The 27427-nt window shown below is 37.7% G+C and overlaps 1 long non-coding RNA gene across 3 annotated transcripts; it reads right to left on the bottom strand.

Moving 5' to 3' along the window:
• Positions 1-375: 375 nt before the first annotated feature.
• Positions 376-24340, bottom strand: LOC140891200 (uncharacterized). 3 transcript variants are annotated; one of them, XR_012152449.1, is made up of 10 exons: positions 24172-24340; positions 23717-23998; positions 21421-21582; positions 3654-3712; positions 2762-2887; positions 2568-2675; positions 2422-2491; positions 2238-2345; positions 2056-2142; positions 379-664 (listed from the first exon to the last, which is right to left on the bottom strand). It is a non-coding gene; the product is annotated as an uncharacterized lncRNA (long non-coding RNA). The 3 variants fall into 3 exon arrangements; XR_012152450.1 differs by having other exon boundaries at positions 376-664; positions 2762-2850; positions 23717-24340; XR_012152448.1 differs by having other exon boundaries at positions 380-664; positions 23717-24340.
• Positions 24341-27427: the final 3087 nt, after the last annotated feature.

Consider the following 27427-nt stretch of genomic DNA (forward strand, 5'->3'; position numbering starts at 1 on the left):
AGTGCAGTGAGAAAGCGTTGTCGTAGCTTCAATCCACAACGCTTTATATGCGTTATGATTTCTACAAACAACAACGCTTTTGAAGCGTTGTCTTTTATACAAGCTACAACGCTTTTAAGCATTGTGGTATACTAGAAAATACAACGCTTAAAAGCGTTGTAGATTGTATAAAAGACAACGCTTCAAAAGCGTTGTTGTTTGTAGAAATCACAATGCATATAAAGCGTTGTGGATTGAAGCTACGACAACGCTTTCTCTGTGTAAAAAAAGCGTTGTGCTTGGCAAATGTTGCTTAAAAAATCATTGTGCTTTGTTGTTAATTTGTGCCAAAATAACCAATAAAAAACGTTGTCGTTAAGAACGTTGTTTTCGATTTTTTTCAAATTTAAATTTATATATAAATAACACTATTAAAATACATGAAATTGCAAATCTGTGGCAAAATATTCTCATAAAAAAGTATAGAGTCATTGTGCCGCAATATATTGAAATTGCAAGGTATCAACAAGCATTTAATGCTAGCTATCCCCACAAAGATGGTGCTGCAATATTGAAAGAAAATTGTTCCTAACAATGCAATTTTTCTGAATGCGACCATAGTTAGCGACGATCTCCGCCACCAGTAAGAACCAGACGATCTCTGCCACCAGTAAGAACCAGATTTCTGAAATACAACATTAGATAACACATGTTAAATATAACACATCATATCAAACCATATAAATCTAACCATAAATCATATGATACAGCTCATCCAAAAGGGTAAACATGCAGCCTCAAATTCGCAAAGCTACCATGAAATCATTCTTTAATTTCATTGTTCTTTTAATCATCAATGGCCACGTCAAGCAGAGCACACATTTTTTAATTTCATTAAGTCATGCAGCAAATGCTTTCTCGATTTCAAAGCCCTTGAAATCGAGAAAGCTTCAAAATTTGATAGCTTAAGAATCCAACATATAGATCTAAAATCCAGTAGGGTATATTAAATAGATCTCAGGGCATTGAACAAAAATGGTATTAGTCAACCCAAAAACGTGCCCTCTGCACATTGCTATTATATCAAAAACTTCCACCATTCAGATTTCGTAGCATAATGATGCATGATTTAAAATATTCATGAAAGTGCATCTTGCATCTAGGCAGTGCAAGTATCCTAGCATGGATATCACCAACATTCAACAAATTAACATCCCACAGGAAAAAGCAAGGCATTCTTAATATTATTATTTTTTTGTTTAATAAGAATTCTTTTTTTTTTTTTGAGGATTTATAAGAATTCTTAAGATTAAATTTATCTAACACAAGGATGCAACTAACATTTAACAAGTAAACAATTTACAAAGCTCTTACATCAATCCATGCACCCCAAAAATCCCATCTCAATGATCATTAAGATACATTCCCATACCATGTTATTCAAAACAAATCGCAAAAAATACGAAGAAAACAGGAGAAACACAACAAAAACTTATGGTAATGGGAGCTGAGCTCTTGAATCATCAGCATCAAACAAAAGCATAGACATTAAATACAATGTCAATAATTCTCGAGCAACTCATATATATCATATATCATATGTATATCATGCATGCGCAGCAACTCATGATCATTAATTCTCTATTTTTCAGAGCTAGCCACTCCACATGCACATATATACTCGAGTATGATCGAACAAGGATACATATATAAACATATAAATTCAAGCAACAGAACAAGTTACAATGTGACCCAGGTACAGTACTTTCATGCTAAGATGCAAAAAATTGCCCTTCATTATAAATGATAGAAAAAGATTTTAGTGGAAAATTATTATATTAGCATCAATGCTAATCACAAAATTTTCAAACAAGAGCAATTAATGTTCATACAAGTGTCTCGAAATCAGCCCAAAACTATGAAACATAGGATGATGATGAATGTGCTTGTGGATGACCCAAACTCAAAAAGCAAAGAGTAGAGATCAATTCAAAAATTTGAAAACTATTAAATGTAACAGCCAAAACTAGAAGCAAAATAACCTGCATACAAATATATAAAAATACATGTGCATACCTATTCATAAACGTATTCTTGTATACATTCTGTCAACTCTGAAAGCACCTCTTTAATTTTTTCTAACGAGTACTCACCTTTTGAGAACTGTCACATATATTATGTTAATAAAAAATCATATAACAATAACTTTGCAAATTTAAAATAATTTAGTTGTAATTATTTTAGTTAAGAAATATTACTAATGATCGTAGTGAAACGTCCTCGATATTCTCAACTTCTTGAATAATTTGTCTCATATATCTCATCACATAAAGACCACATTGTTTTGCATCTGGCTGCCGAGGACCCTATGGTAGTAGAGAAAATTTTTGGTGACAAATTTAGATATTTAAAAATAATATATTAAACATAAATTATGCATACCTGTACTACTACCCACATAGCATTCTATCTACCCTTCCTTCCTTTGTTTGAGTTAAACAATCGCAAGGCCCTTCAATATACTTGATATATGAGTTTTTGTATGAGTGAATTAAATATTTGTTAAAAATAAATAAATATGAACTCACATTTCCACTACATATTTCCAATCATCATCACGAATGCGGTGACTTAAGGAATCCAACACATAAATAACATCCTTGTATGGTTGAATAACAGTGAGAATCCAATGATAGCTACGCAAAAAAAACATAATTAGTGCGTCTAATTCAATAAATAATCGAAATAAAGCAACCAAATTGATATTTAAATTTTTACTTACCCGATATTACATGGCGCCAAAACTAGTTGATTAAACGATTCACCACTCAACCAAATAAGAGATCATTCTTTGAGTTCTTCATCGCAGACCTTTCACCATGCCATATCCAAGTATGATACGTCAAATCTATACCATTAGAATACAGGGAACGCAAAACAAATAATCTATCTTCTGTTTCACCAATTGAGCAGCATATTCATTTAAATAGAAAACAAATAATTACATAGGTTAGCCAAACATTAACTAGAATAGCCATCAGCTGGAGTTGGTAGTAATTTGGTGAGAAAAATGAGGTATAACTCAAAGATCATCACCAAAAAAAAACAAAAAGGCTGTTATGCCAATTTAAAACAGTTGCCTTGCATGTTCAGGCATAATATATTCTACGGTTTTTATCATGTCAGCATGAACCAGAAAATGAATAAGCATCCACATTTAAAATACAAAATAAAGAATTAAAAAATAATTTTAATAGTCAGCTTAATGGTCAGCAACAAGATAAAGCAGTTCATAGGCAACTTAATGCATGTAAATTTAAATAAAAGTTTAATATAATCATAGAGTTGGCTACAGAATCGCCAAATATTGGAAGAAATATAATGTCTAAACAGAAGGGTACCTTCTTGAATTTCATATTTTAAATCAACAGAAAGATCTCTTAAACACAAAAGTTAATGGAAAAGTTAATGTCAACCCATGCAAACAAAAAAAAATTATATGTTAATGGAAAAGAAATCATAATTTAAACCAACTTGAATCAAACCCACGACATTAAGTTAATCATCAAAATTGATTTCTAATGATTCTCCTTTAAATTTTAATCTCCATATGGAAATAAGAAACAGGACAATGGGAAATTAAGCGTGCTTCCTCAAAAGCAAAACAAGCATACCTGCTGGCCTCTATCAATGGAAGATGATCATTGTGTGGTTTTTCTATCACATTTTGTACCTGGAAATTCATAAATCATTGCATCATTATAATCTGTTGTACAAGTTTTCCTAGACCATCTTTCTAGGCACATAAACTCATGAAAGGGTGAAGAATCTGAGACATATGAAGTGTTGAATCCGATATTTTGGTGATAACAAACAACAACTCATTGTATAGGAATGTGCTGCCAACCATTGTATTTCAGGAATCTACTACAACTTCTACCGGAAGCTTGTCAACCGCCTTTGCCCTCGACCGGCTGAAGTCACAAGCCTATCGACTGGCTATCAAAACCAGCAGAGGATAAATCTATCTACCGGAAGCTTGTCAACCGCCTTTATCTCTCGACCGGTTGAAGTCACAAGCTTATCGACTGGTTATTCAAACCAGCAGAGGACAAATATCTCTACCGGTAGAATGCCAACTGCCTATCTAGATATCTCGAGACAAGTACCTGTGACAAGATGTTCTTTGCAGGATCCTTTATTAAAAGCAGAACCGGCGTTTCAGAAGATTTGTTGACTCCTGCAAATCAAGACAACAGGTTGTACCAAAATGGCAAAAACACAGAATGACTGCAGATAAAGCATTCGACCGTTTATTCCAGTTTTGGACCCTGGAAGTTGTCTGCAGTGTACGATCCTCATGCAGAATCATCAATGCATTTATGAGCATTAAATGTGCATTCAATGCAGCATCAGAACGTTCAAAATAAAGACGTTGATGATTGACCTATATAAAGGGAAGATTGCTCAAAAAGAGAACAACAACAAGAACAACAACAAGTGATACGAGACAACGAAGAGAGACAAGCAACTCAGAAAAATTTCAATCACTTGACTAATATCAAAAGTCCTCATCTGATATACTTGAGCACACTTACAAGATCATTCATCTGCTGCTCAAATAAACCCTCGCCTACAGTTCACATATCTGATCGTCAAGGATCATCCTAGGGTTTTCAAGCCTCTCGACCGCTCTGCAGTCTGAGAAGCTCAACTCAACTATACTCAGTGTTGAAGAGACTTGAAGCTGCTCTGAAAGCTTCCACCAGTCTGATAAGAACTGAGAATCTTATCTGTGTAAATCTAGGAGTTTCGGATTAGGCATTGGATAAGTCCTAAGTCTGAAGTGGGTGTATTACAAGACGTTGTAATAACCAAAGTCTTCTAGTGAATTCCTTCCTAAGTGGAAGAAGGGGAGACGTAGAAGGATTAAGCCTTCGAACTTCCATAAAATCGTGCTTTAGCATTTACTGCCATTTATCTTACATCCTGCTCATACATTGCATTATAAACTTTGCATCACTAAAACCTCTGAACTATTTCCGCACTATTTAAGTTGTTCAAAACGTTTTAGAAGTTGAGAAAACTGATTAAGTGAACTAAACCTCACTTGATCATTTTAAAGAAGAAGAAGAAAAGTTTCAGAGTGTATTCACCCCCCCCTCTACCCTCTGAACCGATCCCAACAAGTGGTATCAGAGCGGGTTCCTTTCTCAACTGCTGATCTGAAGTTTTCAAATCATGACTTCTTTCAACAGAATTCCTATGTTTTCTAAAGAAGAGTATGATGATTGGAAAATTCGCATGCAGGCACATCTTGCAGCACAGGATGATGACATGCTATATGTCATAACAGACGGTCCTATCAAAATTATGAAGGTCAACCCAGCTCTAGCCGATGGTGCAGGACAAATGATTGAGAAACCAAGAGCTGAGTGGACCACTGAGGACAAAAAGAAGGCCAATCTTGACAATGTGGCCCGGGACATCCTATACAAAACACTGGACAAGAATATGTTCAGCAAAATCAAGTCATGTTCCACAGCAAAGGAGATTTGGGAGAAGCTCACTCAGCTGTGTGAAGGGAATGACCAGACAAAGGAAAACAAGCTCACTCTGGCCATTCAAAAATATGACAACGCCAAAATGAAGCCAGGGGAAACCATGGCTGAATTTGATGAACGGTTCAGTAGTATCATCTGTGATCTTATTGCTTTAGGTAAAACTTATACTAACCGTGAAATTGCTGTGAAGGTTATGAGAGCTCTGCCCAAAGAATGGGAGATCAAGACAGTGGCCATGAGAGAGTCAAAAGACTTGAGCAAGGTTGAACTGCATGATCTCTTTGCAGATCTCAAAGCCTATGAGTTCGAGCTCAACATGAGAACAGAAGATGAACCATCTACTTCTCAACCAACCAAGGCCTTAACCTCAACCGTGATATGTCCACCGGTCGAGGAAGCTCCAAAGAGATCAGCTGAGCAAATCAGCAATGAAGCCATGACACTCTTTGTCAAGAAATTTGGTAAATTTATGCGTAAAAACAATTCTAAATTTAAAAATTATCATAAATCGGACCATACAAACGATGGTCCTACTTGTTTTAACTGTGGAAAGCCAGGCCACTTCATTGCAGACTGCACCAAGCCTAAGAACAATGATCAGAAGCAATTCTCCGAAAGAAGAAGGGGTAAGGAGGATAAAAGGACGTTTAGAAAAGGAAGAGACCAAAGGGTTCTAGTAGCAGACGAAAGCAAAAGCAAGTGGGCTGAGTCTGACTCTGACAACTCCAATACCGGAAGCTCTTCAGATGACAGCGATGATGAAAAAGTGGAATGCCTTATGGCCGACATCGAAGAAGAAGCTGAGGAGGTATTTGACTTTGGCTCACCTGAATTTACTCACAGTGATTTAGTTACTGCTTTACACGAAATGGCTAATGAATACAAAGCATTATCCAAGGAGTTCGAGGAAGTAAAGGCAGAAAGAGCTGACCTAAAAGATAAGTCAAGCAAATCAAGCTGCATGCAGCAAAAAGAGCTTGATGGTCTTAAGGTCAAGCTAAGTCTGCTGGCTACTGAGAACGACACCTTGAAAAGAGTATTCCAAGCTACCTTGATTGAGAATAAAAAACTACTTGAAACCATTAAGGCTTGGAATAAATCTTCGGTAACCATTGACAAGATTCAAGAAATCCAAAGACCGGTACATGATAAAACCGGTCTAGGGTTTGGAACAAATGAACAGTCTATGGAATCCTGTATTCAGTCAAGCCTGGACAAAGGCAATCTTAACAAAATAAGATTTGTCAGGTCCAGCACGATATATGAACACGATAAGTGCAGCTTTGACAAAAATCAGAAAGTATCGAACGAACGAAGCTCTAAGCATAGAGGGCTGGGATATGTGGATCCCCAGACCTCTAATCAAAGAGGAACTTGGATCAAACCAAAACCTAATGAAAGAAGAAAGGGAAACCAATCTAATTTCAAAAGGCCATGGAATGAGTCTAACTACTCTAAGAAAAGATGGTCAAAGGAGAAGCCTTACCAGTACTTTAATTGCAGGCCAGTTCAAAAGAGGTACAGGCTAACTGATGAAAATAAAAAAGGCAAGCAGCACACAGCAACCTCACAAGCACACACATTTACTGCCTATCGACCGCACAGATTTCTGGACACACACACGGGCAAACCTGTAAGGGTGTTCCAGGTGTGGGTCCCGAAAGGGCTAATCCGACCTGGACCCTACTAGATATGGGTACCAAAAGTTCTTCACTCTTTGCAGGTACTAAAAGTCCAAACGGGCGAGAAAACCACTTCTATCAAGGACACTACCTGGTATTTAGATAGCGGTTGCTCACGACACATGACAGGGAATCCAGAACTTCTAACAGAAGTGGTGTTGTGCAAAGGACCAAAGATCAGCTTTGGAGACAACTCCAAAGGTAAAACCGTGGGTAAGGGTAAGATCATCCATGGTAACATCATTATTAAAAATGTGTTACTTGTTGACAAACTATGCTATAATTTGATAAGTATTAGTCAACTATGTGACAATGATCATTCGGTCGAGTTTCACAAACACACTTGCCTCATAAAAAATGACAAAGGTGAGACTCTTATGACCGGTGTACGAGACCTAAACACCTACAAGGTAAACTGGTCTTGCTCACATATTTCTTCACCTACTTGTCTTACTGCTCATCATGATAAACATTGGTTGTGGCATAAGCGGTTAAATCATCTAAATTTTAAGTCCATTTTTAACTTGAGGAAGCATGATTTGGTTTCTGGTCTGCCCGAAGGAGATTTTATAAAAGACAAAGTTTGTCCTGCTTGTCAACTAGGAAAGCAGGTGAGAGCAACTTTTAAAAATAAAGGGTGTATGTCTTCTTCCAAATGTTTAGACTTACTTCACATGGACCTATTTGGTCCTATACCAGTAAGAAGCATAGGGGGAATGAGATATGCTCTTGTTGTTATAGATGAATTTTCTCGATTTACTTGGGTCATCTTTCTCTCTTCAAAAGATCAAACTGCACCTCACCTGATTAAGCTTTTTAAACGCTTGCAAAATGAACAATCTACTGTGATAGATAGAATCAGGAGTGATAGAGGGACTGAATTTTTAAACACCACTCTTATGACTTATCTAGATGATCAGGGAATCAAGCATGAGTTGTCAGCTGCTAGATCCCCACAGCAAAATGGGGTGGCTGAAAGAAGGAACCGTACTTTAAAAGAAGCAGCCAGAACTATGATTGCTGATTCAAATGTTTCTCAAAGACTTTGGGCAGAAGCAGTTAACACAGCTTGCTATACTCAAAACAGATCTATGATTAATAAACGATTTAACAAAACTCCATATGAGATCTGGAATGGCACAAAACCTGATATTTCTTATTTCAAAATTTTTGGGTGCAAATGCTTTATCCACAACAATGGCAAAAACCATTTGACAGCCTTCGATGCCAAAGCAGACGAAGGAACTTTTATTGGTTACTCAGCCGTTAGCAGAGCTTATCGAGTGTTCAATCAAAGATCACTAACGGTCGAGGAAACCATTCATGTTGTTTTTGATTAATCTACTCTATGTACAGAACAAACTCAAGGGAGCATAAATGATCTGAGTCACAGATTGGAAAACACAAATCTACAGGAAGAGAGTGACAGTGATCTATATCCTCCAAAGAAGGATGATCCAGCTCCCTCTACCGTTTGTGATCAAACAAGGCCAGAAGTGGATCCACCGGTTGATAACGATCCTCCTGCCAATGATGATCCAGTAAACGAGGACGTTCATCAACCAATTGATGACAACCCTTTAGGGAATTATTTTAGGTGGAACAAAGATCATCCACCTGGGTTGGTCATAGGTGACCCTTCTGCTCCTCGAAAAACGCGTGGTCAAATGATTAATGAATTCTTGCATGCCGCTTTCATATCTCAGGTAGAACCCAAGAAAATAGATGAAGCTCTATCAGATGCCAGCTGGATTGAAGCTATGCAAAAAGAGTTGAATCAATTCACCCGCAACAATGTTTGGCATCTAGTTCCTCGACCGAAAAATCAAAATGTGATTGGAACTAGATGGGTGTTTCGTAACAAGCTCGATGAACATGGCACTGTTGTGCGTAACAAAGCTCGACTTGTTGCTCAAGGATTCAGACAAGAAGAAGGCATAGACTTTGAGGAATCTTTCGCGCCAGTTGCAAGACTAGAAGCAATCCGCATCTTTCTTGCTCATGCAGCCTTCAAGAATTTTAAAGTTTATCAAATGGATGTGAAGTCTGCATTCCTCAATGGTCTACTTCAAGAAGAGGTGTACGTTGAACAACCACCAGGTTTTGTCAATCCTACTCATCCTCAATATATCTATAAACTTGACAAAGCTCTCTATGGATTAAAACAAGCACCGCGTGCTTGGTATGACACTTTGCTAAAATTTTTACTGGAACATGATTTCCAAATTGGAACGGTCGATAAGACCCTGTTTAAATTTGTAAAAGGTGATCATGTGTTACTAGTACAAATTTATGTTGATGACATTATATTTGGGTCAACTAACCCCAAGTTGTGCTCAAAGTTCTCTAAACTGATGAAGGAGAAGTTTGAAATGAGCATGATGGGCGAGCTAAACTTCTTTCTTGGACTTCAAGTAAAGCAACTTGAAACTGGAATATTCATCAATCAGTCCAAGTATGCCAAGGAATTGGTAAAGAAGTTTGGAATGGAACAATGCTCAACTGTATCTACCCCCATGAGTACATCAATTAAGCTTGATAAAGATGAAGGGGGAATTCCGGTCGAGGTAACCATGTATCGAGGCCTTATTGGTTCACTGCTCTATTTGACTGCCAGTCGACCGGATATCATGTATTCAGTTTGTTTATGTGCTAGATTTCAAGCCGCACCTAAGCAATCTCATTTCATTTCTATTTTTTTTAAAATATTGACAGATTATAATTTAATTTGACGGTTGATTTTGACTTCGTACGCAGTTAACAGGTAATTATTGCAATTACTTTTCCTATAATTCTATTTGGTTAATTTTAATGAAATATAATATTTGTTGAATCCGATATTTTGGTGATAACAAACAACAACTCATTGTATAGGAATGTGCTTCCAACCATCGTATTTCAGGAATCTACTACAACTTCTACCGGAAGCTTGTCAACCGCCCCTGCTCTCGACCGGCTGAAGACACAAGGATAAATCTATCTACCGGAAGCTTGTCAACCGCCTATGTCTCTCGACCGGTTGAAGTCTCAAGCCTATCGACTGGTTATTCAAACCAGTAGAGGACAAATATCTCTACCGGTAGAATGCCAACTGACTATCTAGATATCTCGAGACCAGTACCTGTGACAAGATGTTCCTTGCAAAGATCTTTTATTAAAAGCAGAACCGGCGTATCAGAAGATTTGTTGACTCCTGCAATCGAGACAACAGGTTGCACCAAAATGGCAAAAACACAGAATGACTACAGATAAAGCATTCGACCGTTTATTCCAGTTTTGGACCCTGGAAGTTGTCTGCAGTGTACGATCTTCATGCAGAATCATCAATGCATTTATGAGCATTAAATGTGCATTCAATGCAGCATCAGAACGTTCAAAATAAAGACGTTGATGATTGACCTATAAAGGGAAGATTGCTCAAGAATCAACAAGTGACAACGGTGAGAGACAAGCAATTCAGAAAAATCTCAATCAACTCAATCACTTGAATAATATCAGAAGTCCTGATCTGATATACTTGAGCACACTTACAAGATCATTCATTTTGCTGCTCAAATAAACCCTCGCCTACAGTTCACATATCTGATCGTCAAGGATCATCCTAGGGTTTCCAAGCCTCTCGACCGCTCTGCAGTTTGAGAAGCTCAACTCAACTATACTCAATGTTGAAGAGACTTGAAGCTGCTCTGAAAGCTTCCACCAGTCTGATAAGAACTGAGAATCTTATCTGTGTAAATCTAGGAGTTTCGGATTAGGCATTGGATAAGTCCTAAGTCTGAAGTGGGTGTATTACAAGACGTTGTAATAACCAAAGTCTTCTAGTGAATTCCTTCCTAAGTGGAAGAAGGGGAGACGTAGAAGGATTAAGCCTTCGAACTTCCATAAAATCGTGCCTTAGTCTTTACTGCCTTTTATCTTACTTTCTGCTCATACATTGCATTATAAACTTTGCATCACTAAAACCTCTGAACTATTTCCGCACTATTTAAGTTGTTCAAAACGTTTTAGAAGTTGAGGAAATCGATTAAGTGAACTAAACCTCGCTTGATCATTTTGAAGAAAAAGAAGAAAAGTTTCAGAGTGTATTCACCCCCCCTCTACCCTCTGAACCGATCCCAACAAGTGGTATCAGAGCGGGTTCCTTTCTCAACTGCTGATCTAAAGTTTTAAAATCATGACTTCTTTCAACAGAATTCCTATGTTTTCTAAAGAAGAGTATGATGATTGGAAAATTCGCATGCAGGCACATCTTGCAGCACAGGATGATGACATGCTATATGTCATAACAGACGGTCCTATCAAAATTATGAAGGTCAACCCAGCTCTAGCCGATGGTGCAGGACAAATGATTGAGAAACCAAGAGCTGAGTGGACCACTGAGGACAAAAAGAAGGCCAATCTTGACAATGTGGCCCGGGACATCCTATACAAAACACTGGACAAGAATATGTTCAGCAAAATCAAGTCATGTCCCACAGCAAAGGAGATTTGGGAGAAGCTCACTCAGCTGTGTGAAGGGAATGACCAGACAAAGGAAAACAAGCTCACCTTGGCCATTCAAAAATATGACAACGCCAAAATGAAGCCAGGGGAAACCATGGCTGAATTTGATGAACGGTTCAGTAGTATCATTTGTGATCTTATTGCTTTAGGTAAAATTTATACTAACCGTGAAATTGCTGTGAAGGTTATGAGAGCTCTGCCCAAAGAATGGGAGATCAAGACAGTGGCCATGAGAGAGTCAAAAGACTTGAGCAAGGTTGAACTGCATGATCTCTTTGCAGATCTCAAAGCCTACGAGTTCGAGCTCAACATGAGAACAGAAGATGAACCATCTACCTCTCAACCAACCAAGGCCTTAACCTCAACCGTGATACGTCCACCGGTCGAGGAAGCTCCAAAGAGATCAGCTGAGCAAATCAGCAATGAAGCCATGAAACTCTTTGTCAAGAAATTTGGTAAATTTATGCGTAAAAACAATTCTAAATTTAAAAATTATCATAAATCGGACCATACAAACGATGGTCCTACTTGTTTTAACTGTGGCAAGCCAGGCCACTTCATTGCAGAGTGCACCAAGCCTAAGAGCAATGATCAGAAGCAATTTTCTGAAAGAAGAAGGGGCAAGGAGGACAAGAGGACCCTTAGAAAAGGAAGAGACCAAAGGGTTCTAGTAGCAGACGAAAGCAAAAGCAAGTGGGCTGAGTCTGACTCCGACAACTCCAATACCGGAAGCTCTTCAGATGACAGCGATGATGAAAAGGTGGAATGCCTTATGGCTGACATCGAAGAAGAAGCTGAGGAGGTATTTGACTTTGGCTCACCTGAATTTACTCACAGTGATTTGGTTACTGCTTTACACGAAATGGCTAATGAATACAAAGCATTATCCAAGGAGTTCGAGGAAGTAAAGGCAGAAAGAGCTGACCTAAAAGATAAGTCAAGCAAATCAAGCTGCATGCAGCAAAAAGAGCTTGATGGTCTTAAGGTCAAGCTAAGTCTGCTGGCTACTGAGAACGACACCTTGAAAAGAGTATTCCAAGCTACCTTGATTGAGAATAAAAAACTACTTGAAACCATTAAGGCTTGGAATAAATCTTCTGTAACCATTGACAAGATTCAAGAAATCCAAAGACCGGTACATGATAAGACCGGTCTAGGGTTTGGAACAAATGAACAGTCTATGGAGTCCTGTATTCAGTCAAGCCTGGACAAAGGCAATCTTAACAAAATAAGATTCGTCAGGTCCAGCACGATATATGAACACGATAAGTGCAGCTTTGACAAAAATCAGAAAGTATCTAACGAACGAAGCTCTAAGCATAAAGGGCTGGGATATGTGGATCCCCAGATCTCTAATCAAAGAGGAACTTGGATCAAACCAAAACCTAATGAAAGAAGAAAGGGAAACCAATCTAATTTCAAAAGGCCATGGAATGAGTCTAACTACTCTAAGAAAAGATGGTCAAAGGAGAAGCCTTACCAGTACTTTAATTGCAGGCCAGTTCAAAAGAGGTACAGGCTAACTGATGAAAATCAAAAAGGCAAGCAGCACACAGCAACCTCACAAGCACACACATTTATTGCCTATCGACCGCACAGATTTCTGGACACACACACGGGCAAACCTGTAAGGGTGTTCCAGGTGTGGGTCCCGAAAGGGCTAATCCGACCTGGACCCTACTAGATATGGGCACCAAAAGTTCTTCACTCTTTGCAGGTACTAAAAGTCCAAACGGGTGAGAAAACCACTTCTATCAAGGATACTACCTGGTATTTAGATAGCGGTTGCTCACGTCACATGACAGGGAATCCAGAACTTCTAACAGAAGTGGTGTTGTGCAAAGGACCAAAGATCAGCTTTGGAGACAACTCCAAAGGTAAAACCATGGGTAAGGGTAAGATTATCCATGGTAACATCATTATTAAAGATGTGTTACTTGTTGACAAACTATGCTATAATTTGATAAGTATTAGTCAACTTTGTGACAATGATCATTCGGTCGAGTTTCACAAACACACTTGCTTCATAAAAAATGACAAAGGTGAGACTCTTATGACCGGTGTACGAGACCTAAACACCTACAAGGTAAACTGGTCTTGCTCACATATTTCCTCACCTACTTGTCTTACTGCTCATCATGATAAACATTGGTTGTGGCATAAGCGATTAAATCATCTAAATTTTAAGTCCATTTCTAACTTGAGGAAGCATGATTTGGTTTCTGGACTGCCCGAAGGAGTTTTTATAAAAGATAAAGTTTGTCCTGCGTGTCAACTAGGAAAGCAGGTGAGAGCAACTTTTAAAAATAAAGGGTGTATGTCTTCTTCCAAATGTTTAGATTTAATTCACATGGACCTATTTGGCCCTATACCAGTAAGAAGCTTAGGGGGAATGAGATATGCTCTTGTTGTTATAGATGACTTTTCTCGATTTACTTGGGTCATCTTTCTCTCTTCAAAAGATCAAACTGCACCTCACCTGATTAAGCTTTTTAAACGCTTGCAAAATGAACAATCTACTGTGATAGATAGGATCAGGAGTGATAGAGGGACTGAATTTTTAAACACCACTCTTATGACTTATCTAGATGATCAGGGAATCAAGCATGAGCTGTCAGCTGCTAGATCCCCACAGCAAAATGGGGTGGCTGAAAGAAGGAACCGTACTTTAAAAGAAGCAGCCAGAACTATGATTGCTGATTCAAATGTTTCTCAAAGGCTTTGGGCAGAAGCAGTTAACACAGCTTGCTATACTCAAAACAGATCTATGATTAATAAACAATTTAACAAAACTCCATATGAGATCTGGAATGGCACAAAACCTGATATTTCATACTTCAAAATTTTTGGGTGCAAATGCTTTATCCACAACAATGGCAAAAACCATTTGACAGCCTTCGATGCTAAAGCAGACGAAGGAACTTTTATTGGTTACTCAGCCGTTAGCAGAGCTTATCGAGTGTTCAATCAAAGATCACTAACGGTCGAGGAAACCATTCATGTTGTTTTTGATGAATCTACTCTTTGTACAGAACAAACTCAAGGGAGCATAAATGATCTGAGTCACAGATTGGAAAACACAAATCTACAGGAAGAGAGTGACAGTGATCTATATCCTCCAAAGAAGGATGATCCAGCTCCCTCTACCGTTTGTGATCAAACAAGGCCAGAAGTGGATCCACCGGTTGATAACGATCCTCCTGCCAATGATGATCCAGTAAACGAGGACGTTCATCAACCAATTGATGACAACCCTTTAGGGAATTATTTTAGGTGGAACAAAGATCATCCACCTGGGTTGGTCATAGGTGACCCTTCTGCTCCTCGAAAAACGCGTGGTCAAATGATTAATGAATTCTTGCATGCCGCTTTCATATCTCAGGTAGAACCCAAGAAAATAGATGAAGCTCTATCAGATGCCAGCTGGATTGAAGCTATGCAAAAAGAGTTGAATCAATTCACCCGCAACAATGTTTGGCATCTAGTTCCTCGACCGAAAAATCAAAATGTGATTGGAACTAGATGGGTGTTTCGTAACAAGCTCGATGAACATGGCACTGTTGTGCGTAACAAAGCTCGACTTGTTGCTCAAGGATTCAGACAAGAAGAAGGCATAGACTTTGAGGAATCTTTCGCGCCAGTTGCAAGACTAGAAGCAATCCGCATCTTTCTTGCTCATGCAGCCTTCAAGAATTTTAAAGTTTATCAAATGGATGTGAAGTCTGCATTCCTCAATGGTCTACTTCAAGAAGAGGTGTACGTTGAACAACCACCAGGTTTTGTCAATCCTACTCATCCTCAATATATCTATAAACTTGACAAAGCTCTCTATGGATTAAAACAAGCACCGCGTGCTTGGTATGACACTTTGCTAAAATTTTTACTGGAACATGATTTCCAAATTGGAACGGTCGATAAGACCCTGTTTAAATTTGTAAAAGGTGATCATGTGTTACTAGTACAAATTTATGTTGATGACATTATATTTGGGTCAACTAACCCCAAGTTGTGCTCAAAGTTCTCTAAACTGATGAAGGAGAAGTTTGAAATGAGCATGATGGGCGAGCTAAACTTCTTTCTTGGACTTCAAGTAAAGCAACTTGAAACTGGAATATTCATCAATCAGTCCAAGTATGCCAAGGAATTGGTAAAGAAGTTTGGAATGGAACAATGCTCAACTGTATCTACCCCCATGAGTACATCAATTAAGCTTGATAAAGATGAAGGGGGAATTCCGGTCGAGGTAACCATGTATCGAGGCCTTATTGGTTCACTGCTCTATTTGACTGCCAGTCGACCGGATATCATGTATTCAGTTTGTTTATGTGCTAGATTTCAAGCCGCACCTAAGCAATCTCATTTCATTGCTACCAAACGAATACTTAAATATATTAAAGGAACTACTAATGTGGGTCTTTGGTATCCCAAAGATTCAAATCTTAATCTTATTGGCTATTCAGATGCAGATTATGCAGGTTGTAGAATTGATCGCAAAAGTACAAGTGGCACATGTCAATTCCTTGGAGATAGACTAATTTCGTGGTCAAGTAAGAAGCAGACATCAATTGCTACCTCGACCGCCGAAGCAGAATACCTTGCTGCTGGCAGCTGTTGTGCTCAAATACTCTGGATTCAACAGCAGCTTAATGATTATGGGATTCGGTCGAGTGAAGCTCCAATCTACTGTGACAATACAAGTGCCATAGCCATCACTCACAATCCAGTGATGCACTCTCGGACAAAGCACATTGATGTCAGGCATCACTTTATCCGAGATCATGTCTTAAAGAAAGAAATCAGGCTGGAATACATCTCTACCGATCAGCAAGCAGCAGACATATTCACCAAGCCTCTACCGGACGCTAAGTTTTCATATTTTCGAAATATTCTTGGCTTAGTAGATTTAAGTTAGTATGCATGTGTTTAGGGGGAATGATTGTCAATATGACATTAATAGATTAGCTGTTACGTTGCCATTAATATTGGCATATCATCCGCCTTTAACTAGTCTCTGACAGGCTTCGTACTAGCAGCTTGGTGCTTTGAACCAAATGACATTAATTGGGCGCCGTGATTATGCTCTTCAAAACTTTTTGAATTTCAAAAATACTTTTCATGACATCACCCTATGGCCCATAGGTTCCTATATATACTTCTTTACACTCGTATATCAATCTTTCACCTTTGCTAAAAACTTTCATATTGTATTAAACGCTCCATCGAATTACTCTCAAGCTTTTGCTTACTCTTTGCTCGAGTTCTTATCTACAGATATCATGTCGATCCAGAAGACTTGCCTCGCCATCAACTTTGATTCCGTTGTTAAGGCAAACAACGCAGGAATAACTGAGGTCTTCACCATGCTTGAAGCCTCTGGACTGAAGAAATTTCTGGAATGCAGCGCCATCTGCGATTTGCCTGTTCTGAAGGAGTTCTTCGCAACCGCTCAAATCGAGCATGGGACTATCAAATGCTTGATCAAGACAGAGGTCTACTCCTTCAATCAGAAGTTCTTCGCCAGCACATTTGATCTGCCCTCCAGGGGTTTGACAAAATGCACGGATCTTCCAGATGGTAACTGCTCTTATTGGTTGAAGGAGTTCTCAACTACTGATGCTCCGATCAAACTGCCGGCCCAGAAGACATCTCTCAAAGCTCCATTCAGGCTACTGACTAATATCGTGGCCAAGAATCTTCTGGCCAAGGCTGGATCTTACGACAAGGTGACGCTGGAAAAATTTCAATACATGGCTTGTATTGCCTCCAAGATCAACATAAACTGGTCAGACATTCTGTTCAATATTCTATGTGAAATGATCAGGGGCAAAGGGCAATCCGAGGGATTTGCTTTGCAAATCTGCCACATCTTGGGCGTCCTTGGAGTGGACTTTTCCAAGACTGAGCCTCTGCATCCCACCAAATGGCTCAACAAGTCTACGATTCTCAAATTCCTGAACAAGAAAGAGACTGCGGTCGACACCTTGCCCTCAACCGCAAAGGTTATTGCTATCCCTCAACCTCTTTCAACGGTTTCGGTCGTGGCCAAACCAGTCCATACCAAAAAGTCTGCCAAGCGTCAACTGATCATCGAATCTGACTCTGAAGATGAATCACGTGAGAATGTTCCACTGATTCAAGCTTTCAGCAGGTCATCCCCTTCAGTCTCCAAAGCAGCTGTATCATCCACGCCTGCAGGCGAGAAGAAGAGGCAGCACAAGAAGCTAAAGTCTCTTTCTGGACTTGCTCCTACCCTGCCAACGGTCGAGACTACTACCGTTGTTGCTTCTACTGCTCCTCGTCCTACAAAAGGTGTGATAATCCGGGAAGGTGCCTCATCAGCTCCTGAGGTCACTCTAGCTGATCCCAAAGACAAAGGGAAAGGTGTGATGATCTACACACCCAAGGCTCAACCAGCAGCTACGATAGAACTCAATATGATCATCTCTCACGTGCTCCGTACTGTCAAGCGTCATCTACAACGTTTTGACAGATGGCATCACTCCCGCACTCACTTGACACTCGCTCAAATATTTCCTAAATGGAAATCTCTAAACGTCATTGAGCAGAAGATGCTTCTATTTGCTGATACTGAAGACATCGTGGAGGCTCTGGGAAGAAGACATCTCATAGACTTGAAGCTTCGAGGAAGCCTGCTATCACTGCTAATTAATGAGCGTGTCAAGAATTTCAAATCCAAGAGTCCTACCGCTGCCGATGACTTTGTGATTTTGACTGGACTACAGGATAGTCTACGTCAAATCACTCAACTACTTCAGCACTTCCAAGCTCTCAACAATGTCAAAACACCAGCTTCAGCAGCCTGTTTGCAAGCTTATGTGCTGGAAGCACAAGTGATGATGAAAACCTTTCTCACTCAAGATCAAGGTGAAGAAGACGTCTATGCTCTCCCTTCTTCAGATGGGATTCTGACCGATCTCATCACTGCTGACCTCTTTCAATCATATGCTCTAAGATCGAGTATAGCAGCATCTTCATCGGTCGACCCCTCCTCAACCGCAGTCCAAGCAGTTACTCAACCGAAAGCAGTTGTGATTGCTCACTCCTCTCCCGTGACGACCGCTCACACTTCTCCCGGTCATTCACAAGATGTTTTAGAAGTGGTTGCACAAGAGATACCTGTCACCTCTGTGACAGAGGCTCCTTGCAGTAGTGAAGCAACAGTGCCCCCAACGGAGATATCAAGCACTATTGTATCACCTGCATCTCCAGAACAGCAAGTGACTGATGCTGATCCAGCACTTCAACCGTCTCCATCTACTGAAAAGTTTATGGAAGATCTCATTATGGATGAACCAAGTGCTGATCCTGGTACTCCACCAACCATATTGGCTGCAGTCGAAACTATTACATCTCCAACTGTACCATTATTGGAAGGTCCATCGGGTAGCTCTCCAGCAAGTTCACCCGCACCACATCATCGTGAGTCTAGCCCGGTTTCACCAAGAAATGACTCAGAAGGGCAAATGATTCAGACTGATGATTCTTTAATTGAAGCCATGGCCGCAGCTCTAGATCATACCTTGATAAATCGGCTTCATGAGCTCATGCAAACGGTTAGGTCCTTCTCTCAAGACATAACAAACTCATCCTTATCGGTCGATAATTCACGCCAGACGATGATTCGGCATTTCGAGACCGTGTCTCGAGACCTTGCTCGTCTGTCCACAGAGATCACTAATCATCATCGCACTCAAATCAACACGCTCTCTACCGTCTCCGAACAAGTTATCCGATCCGAAAATCGCCTTCATAAGCAGTTGAATGATCGGATGGACACTATGCAAGCCACTCTACTTGCTCAAATCGATGCAAAAATAGACACTATGCAAGCCTGCCTTGGCACTCAACTCACTGAGGTCATCCTTCGGCTCAACCAAGGTGATGCCAAAAAGGGGGAAGAAGAGCAACGTAGAGCAGCAGAGGCAAGAAGACGTGAAGAAGAGTCCAGAAGAAAAGAAGAAGCCGACAGAAGAAGAAGAGAAGGCGATAGGTCAGGAGGAGCCAGTTGGTTCAAAAGATGAACAACTTATCTCTTCTTTACTTATCACAGCCGCATTTTTTTTTTCTGTAGGTGTAATAAAAATGTTTATTGTACTTAATGAAATTCATTCTCTCAATGAAGTTCATTTTAATGCTTTCATATTGTTCTTGGAGCACTTAAGTTTTGTCATCACCAAAAAGGGGGAAATTGTTGAATCCGATATTTTGGTGATAACAAACAACAACTCATTGTATAGGAATGTGCTGCCAACCATTGTATTTCAGGAATCTACTACAACTTCTACCGGAAGCTTGTCAACCGCCTTTGCCCTCGACCGGCTGAAGTCACAAGCCTATCGACTGGCTATCAAAACCAGCAGAGGATAAATCTATCTACCGGAAGCTTGTCAACCGCCTTTATCTCTCGACCGGTTGAAGTCACAAGCTTATCGACTGGTTATTCAAACCAGCAGAGGACAAATATCTCTACCGGTAGAATGCCAACTGCCTATCTAGATATCTCGAGACAAGTACCTGTGACAAGATGTTCTTTGCAGGATCCTTTATTAAAAGCAGAACCGGCGTTTCAGAAGATTTGTTGACTCCTGCAAATCAAGACAACAGGTTGTACCAAAATGGCAAAAACACAGAATGACTGCAGATAAAGCATTCGACCGTTTATTCCAGTTTTGGACCCTGGAAGTTGTCTGCAGTGTACGATCCTCATGCAGAATCATCAATGCATTTATGAGCATTAAATGTGCATTCAATGCAGCATCAGAACGTTCAAAATAAAGACGTTGATGATTGACCTATATAAAGGGAAGATTGCTCAAAAAGAGAACAACAACAAGAACAACAACAAGTGATACGAGACAACGAAGAGAGACAAGCAACTCAGAAAAATTTCAATCACTTGACTAATATCAAAAGTCCTCATCTGATATACTTGAGCACACTTACAAGATCATTCATCTGCTGCTCAAATAAACCCTCGCCTACAGTTCACATATCTGATCGTCAAGGATCATCCTAGGGTTTTCAAGCCTCTCGACCGCTCTGCAGTCTGAGAAGCTCAACTCAACTATACTCAGTGTTGAAGAGACTTGAAGCTGCTCTGAAAGCTTCCACCAGTCTGATAAGAACTGAGAATCTTATCTGTGTAAATCTAGGAGTTTCGGATTAGGCATTGGATAAGTCCTAAGTCTGAAGTGGGTGTATTACAAGACGTTGTAATAACCAAAGTCTTCTAGTGAATTCCTTCCTAAGTGGAAGAAGGGGAGACGTAGAAGGATTAAGCCTTCGAACTTCCATAAAATCGTGCTTTAGCATTTACTGCCATTTATCTTACATCCTGCTCATACATTGCATTATAAACTTTGCATCACTAAAACCTCTGAACTATTTCCGCACTATTTAAGTTGTTCAAAACGTTTTAGAAGTTGAGAAAACTGATTAAGTGAACTAAACCTCACTTGATCATTTTAAAGAAGAAGAAGAAAAGTTTCAGAGTGTATTCACCCCCCCCTCTACCCTCTGAACCGATCCCAACATGAAGGCATCTTAGAGCAGTAGATTGATATTTTGCATAGTGGGAACATATATTTTAAACAAAAATGTATATGAAACTTTAGCTACAGCAAACCTTGTGGTTTTGATAATTCCAATGACAATCAATCCTCAATTCTTACCAAAGAAAATGCAGATTCAGTAACTCTTGACTTTCTGGGGGTTTGCTTTTTCAAATTCTGCGGCAATATGACAGTGAGCAGCTCTGGTTTTTTAGCACGAAGAGCTCCTCTGATTACGGCAATATTAGTACATGAAGCTCCTGATGTATAAATATGATTTTTCTGCAGAAAAAGAATATGGTTTTGAGACAAGAATTCATACAGAAAATCATGGATATAAATGAGTGGACATCATAAAGAAAAAGAATCAACAGTTAAAGTGATAAGTCAGATTGAAAAATTCCAAAAAGAAGTCACATTTATGTTTACTCATTCCTTCTCAGCCATTTGGAAAACTCAGTTTAAGAGAATTCACTTTGAATGGTCCAGGTTCATAAAAAGATAAATTCATCACAAATAAGTAAATAATTTACTGGATATTCAAGCTACTACCATGGAACAAAATCAAGTCTCACATGCTTCTAATAAAAGATTGAATAAATGCAATGATTGAAGGACATGGACCCATTTAAAGGGATCTCCATTTTTCCATAGAACTCGCAATTCTAAAGTTTACTGACTACCTTGAATTAATAAATTCAATGCTATACTAAGTGGAGCACTCGGTCTCAACAAAGCTAGTGGACCCCTTTGGCTCTACAATTTTGGGAAAAGCCAAGTGTTAACAACAGTTTTTCATTAATTTTTTTTCTTTACGAAAATTGATTCTATAATCATATGGATTCAAGAAAACCAACAGAATATACCAATACAAAATCATAATCTCAGTTTCTATATTAATAAATTTTTGATGTAATCACAGCCATGTTTCCCTGGATTAAAGTAGTGTCTGGGATTGCTTCTAGGAACTGCTTTCTGTTTTTCCATTATAGAATTTTGAAATTCTGTGAAGGAAAATTTCAAAAATGCTTCCTAGAAATAATCTCAAACACAATCTTATAATGTCAAATAGAGGTCAATGCAACTTAAAGTAATTGTATTATTTCTCTGAAGAACAAAAATTTATGTAGTTTATTTGCTGTAATCACTGCCCTGTCTTCCCAAATATTATACAGGTTGGTTATCATGAATGATTGGAATATCAAAGCTTCCTCGAAAAATTGCTAAAGTTTTGGTAAATACATAAACTTTGACGAGAAAATATAAAAAAAAAAAAAAAATTGGCAGCAACCACATCACACTATCACAGCAAGAAAAGGCAGATGAAAACGTGGACTTGGGATTATATTTATAGTGAATAAATTCATACATGTAGTGATTGTAAGAATAAACTTCCATTGACAACCAATGGGGGATTTAGTTTGTCAAGATAACAAAATCTATCTATCTACTTAAGAGGGACAGATGCTAATACAATCTCCAAAACGTCCAAAACAAAGTATGAAGCAACAATCTTTCATCCGAGGTTGGCCAAGAAACTCGAGTAATCAATTGCAACAAGCATTCACTAAATAATGAAACAATCGAGAGAATTTATCTAAAAAAGATCAAGGAAATAAATTATTTTTCCTGCAACCCACAAACACCTACTCTACAACAACAAAGGAAATCAAAAAGGCGAAACAGGATTGTTCATAAACAGTGACACACAAAATTTTATAAATCAACGAATCATTGACTTTTAGGACACAGACGGAGATTAAATGACGAGTGAGAAATGAGATGAGAGATCTACACCTCGGATCGGAGACAAAGAAACAAAATCTTGAAAATCAAATAAAAAACCATTTTTAAGTATATTTAACATGAATAACCAGAAACCATTCTTAATCCCTAACCCGTAATCGAAAGCACAGTTTGAAATCAACAGACCGAAAAAATTATTCCAGCAGAACAAGACTAATAAACACTGAATTGTAATTGTTTGAAAACAATAGAGAAACATTAAGAAGAAAAGAGTTCTTGAACCAATTAGCATCGAGAAAAAGAACGACTATTTCCAATATATATATATATATATAAAAAAGGTTGTAAAAAATAATCACTATCAAAAGAGAGACAAGCCTCGCTCTTATTCTGAAATCAAATTCATCAACCACCCAATGTCAGAAAGAATCATAACTACCAGCCAGAGCATTGGTGTACCATAACTATCGAGAAGATATCAATTTCTAATCAAAGGTTTCAACCTATGCACAAAATAGCAAAAGAATCTCAATTGAATACCTAAAATTGCCAAACTCACGGTGAAATAGAAGCAACAATAACACAAAAAACGAGTTTAGTTTTAGAGTGAAAGTGAAGCAAGAACACCGAGAACAGAGTGAAAACGAAACCAAAAGGAAAAAAAACTAACCCAAACGAAGCTCACAAGAGTCGACCAGATAGATATAAGCGACACAGAGGAGGCCGAAAACGTTCTAAAGCGATGAACGAGAGAAGATTCGGCGGTGGATTTTGAGAGGAAAGCTACGGCAGACGGCAGAGCAGATTTAAATGTGCTAAAATCCGACCACCAACAGCTGTTCTAGCCCGAATCCAACATCAAAATGACTCAAAATCACGAAATAGATGCACCAAGAACAAAGCCCAACCACCTGGAAATGATTCACAACAGCCGCACTACTCCAAGCTAACCCTAACAACTCACGACATATGGGAAATCCGTGAAGCAGCAATTTGAGCGTAGAGCATATGAGAAATTTGTGAAGCAAAAATTTATCTATGAAGCTACAGCAAGAATCGAAAGAGAATAGCCATACGCTATATTTTAAAGATGAAATCAGTACGGAGCTACAGGAGAAAAATTACTGAAAGAGAGAAGAAGGAGAGAAAGGGATCGGATGGAGCTGCCGGAGCTTCTGGATCGACGGTGTTGGGGAGTGTCGATGTTGGGGAGCGTCAGCGTTGAAAGAAGGAGAGAGAAAGGGATCGTATAGAATGAAGTAATTGAGAAGGGGGAGAAGTAATTGAGAAGGGGGAGAAGTCTGATTTGGGGATTTGGGAATATTATTTTTTTATGTTTTATTTTAAATAAAAATAATATATTTTCTACAACACTTTTTAAAAAGTGTTGTGCTACATGGAGAAAAAAACGTTCAAAGACAACACTTTTAAAAGCGTTGTCTTTGACCCCAAAAAAACGCTGAATAACAACGCTTTTTAAAAAAAGCGTTGTCTTTGATTAATAAAAAACATATAACCACAACGCTTTTCACTAAAAGCGTTGTCTTTTAAGTGTTGTGTTTGTGCATTTTTCTTGTAGTGATTATTTTCTTTGATACACAGAAATATTTTGGGATCATTCGGCTTAGTTTATTGAAAAAATGGGTTCGTTGATTACCGGTTTGAGATAATTTATTTGTTACGAAATTTGTGAACACATCATAATCCATGAATAAATGAACTTCCTTTATTAAATTATTTTCTTTTTACTAGCTCCAAGTAGTGCCGTTGCGTCTGCACATATGCCTTCTATATTGGCAGACTGCAGTGTCAACTCCAGTTAAATATTAAATATCACGGGTGTATGCACCATTTAGGCATTTATTATGTATGTTATGATGTCTTCTTTGCTATACACGTTTATCAATAAATTCATATACATGAGTCTTCGGTGTGCTATTTTATACTGCTATTTTTGCAAGAATTCATATGCTTATTAATTTCTTGCAGATTTGTAATTATATTGAAACGAGATTTAAATAATTTTAAGAACCTATCAGTATGTGTCAAATATTGGTACCCGCGTGGTCTAATGATTTTATAATGAGAACAACTTTTTTGGTTCATACAAACCCAAAAAAAGAAATTTAAGACGAGGGTTTTTATCCAATGGAATTAAATGTCCAACTTGTAGAATATATTGGTGCGATTGAATCCCGAATAAACTAATCTGTATATATACATACATTGCGGCCGTATAATTAATAACTTAAAGAAATCCTACTTAATCCTTGAAAGAAGCTCCATTTTATGGATAAATAATCATGATAGGAATATTGTTAAATTAACATTAAATATGACTATAGAATATTCTTGGATGGACAATGAAAAAGATTGAGAATTCATAGCAACCCATATAAGAGGCTTGCTAGGGTTCTCCTCAGAGTGAAAAAGATAAGATTTAAAAAGTTCATTAGTCAAACATTTGGCTAGCAGTCTTATTGATGCGATGATAGAAAATGATGGTCACGTGACATCAAAAATTGATGATTTCGGCTCGTAGATATCCAGTTCAGCTCTTACATCTGTTTTGCCTATTCGGTTTGTTAACACCAAAACTTTTAATTTTTCAATTGTCTACTTACATTCAGTTGTACATTGTACAAGACATTTTATTTGTTCTAATATCAGTTTGGCTTACTTCTGCAGATAATTTGTTAGCTAACTGATATTGACATTCAAAGATATTAGAATTGAGTTGTCAACCCAACCGATATATATCAGTTTTGAAAAAAAATGTTGCAATTGTTTATTCAATCTTTCGTTCTAAACACTCAACCGAACCTATCAAGTGGTATCAGAGAGATATGCATATTCTCGATTCTGAACATTTTTTCACAATGGCCTCATCAGCAAGATTTCAATGTTCTCAAAAGAAAATTTTATATAGATCGATGAGATTGCCTCACAAATACCTACTCATTGAAATATTTGAACAAAATGAATGGTTGTTATCCAAACACTTATTTTGCTTATAGAATTTTGTTGATCATATCAATTACAATTGTCTATGCAAAAAGAAATTTCTCCATGTTTGAAACTGATCAAGACTTATGCTTGATCAACTATGTCACAAAAAAGATTGAATGGATTGATTATGTTATCAATGGAGAAAAAAAATAGTTTAAGATCTTAATTATTCAAGATTAGTTAATACTTTTGCGGCTGAAATAAAAAAGACGAGTATTTGGAATGTTTTATCTTAATATTTATGATTATTTCTACTTGTTTATTAATAAAAATGATTTATTACAGAAGTTTGACATACTATTTGAATTCACTCATTATCTCAAAAATATTGAGTTGACCACAGGGTTTTTTATTAAATTAATATAAAATAAAAAATATTAATTAAAATAATGCATTTTTAAAACTTTTATCAAACTATGCTAATCCGGACCGGATTTAGGTTTAATAATAAAAAAAAAAAACCCATTTTTGGGGCAAAAAAAATAAAGATGTCACCGACAAGACAACTTTTTGAATCCGGTGCAGAGATATCCGGATTCAGAAAGCACCATGCACATTGCCCAATAATTTGATTCTTACTTTATTGACTGAATTATTGTTTCTTTCACAAGTTAAATTGCTCAATTATTCCTTTCAAAAAAAATAAAAATTGCTCAATTATTATTTCCTTCACGGGCGAACCCAACTCTTTTTTCTCCATTTTATTTCTCATTATATATTCGATAGATTTATGGTCTCATTCTCATTGTTCTTCTCTTTTTCTTTGAGTTTCTTAAAGGTAAGCGTCGAAATGTTTAAATTTTGTTTATTTTAATAATTTTTTGTTACGATATTATTGTTTAACCGTTATATTTTGATGTAATATAATTTTTAAACGTGTCAGATAATAATTTAGTTCGTCGCTCCAATTTTGCTCGTGTTTCGTCTCGTGATTTCTTTGTAATTGTTAAAGGTAAGAATCATCTATGTTTAATTTTTAGTTTGTTGTACTAAATTTTTTTGTTATGATTTTTAATTTAGTTTTATATTTTTTCATAATTTTTTTAAATATATTGTCCAAGTATAATTTAACTAGTCGGATAATCTTATTTTTTTACACTGTTAACATGTAATTATCTCAATTACTTTGCTGAAAATTATATTATTTGCTAATTTTTTTGAGATATAATATTAAAAATAATTTAATTTATTTAAAAAAATTTGTTACGTATTGTGCTTAGATTAGTGATAAATCGTACACAATTAATTAATAGTTTTATGTAAGTAATTTAGTAATAGGATTAATTAATTAACTTAATTTGTGAACATAAGGACAATTAATAAAATGATATTACTTTAAGGTTTTCTAAATAATAAAAAATGGAAACAAATT

Source organism: Henckelia pumila, chromosome 3 (genome assembly GCF_033568475.1).
Source record: "Henckelia pumila isolate YLH828 chromosome 3, ASM3356847v2, whole genome shotgun sequence".
Classification (NCBI taxonomy): domain Eukaryota; kingdom Viridiplantae; phylum Streptophyta; class Magnoliopsida; order Lamiales; family Gesneriaceae; genus Henckelia; species Henckelia pumila.